We start from the raw sequence: 733 nt of genomic DNA, 5'->3' as shown, positions 1-733 counted from the left end.
ATCCTACTCTATCTTTGAAAGGTCTAGAAAAGGATACTTTTTCACCTCTTCCTGGCTTCTGATGGTGGCTAGCAATTTGTGGCATTCCTTGACTTGTAGATGCATCATTCCAATCTCTGCCTCTGAGAGATTGTTTTCCTTGTGTGTGTGCCCCTCTGTCTCTTTTCTTATAAGGACACCAGTCATGTTAAATTTAGGGTCCACCCTGCTTAGTATGACCTCTTCTTGGTTACATCTGCAAAGATACTATTTCCCAGTAAGGTCACATTGACGGGTAAAGGGGGGTTAGAATTAAGTACTTCATTTTTGAGGACAAAATTCAACCCACAGCAGTATCTTATTTTGAAAGCTGGAAAAACGGTCGCTGAAAGATCTTTAATCAACTTCTTATAGCTCATTGTTCGGAAATGCATCACATGTCCAAGCCTAAAACGATCACCGCCTAGGGAAGTAGGGACCACCATGATCAGTTTAGACCAATCAGGACCCACTCTAGAACCTGGGAAAGAAAGGCAATCTCCCCCACAGCAGTATGTGACTAGAAGATGTCTAGATATCTAGATAGCAGGCTTTACAGATATCTTCTATTCTAACCCATATCGCAATCCAGTGAAGTACATACCATCATTACCCTTGTTCTAGAGACCATAAACGGAGGCATCAAGTCCAAGTTTGCACAGCTCTTGGTGGTAGATATTTATGCAATGAGCATCCACCCCCAGACTGTGAGCGA

This window comes from Pteropus vampyrus, unplaced genomic scaffold, assembly GCF_000151845.1.
Source record: "Pteropus vampyrus isolate Shadow unplaced genomic scaffold, Pvam_2.0 Scaffold163, whole genome shotgun sequence".
Taxonomy (NCBI): domain Eukaryota; kingdom Metazoa; phylum Chordata; class Mammalia; order Chiroptera; family Pteropodidae; genus Pteropus; species Pteropus vampyrus.
Note: the sequence above shows the minus strand (reverse complement) of the source record.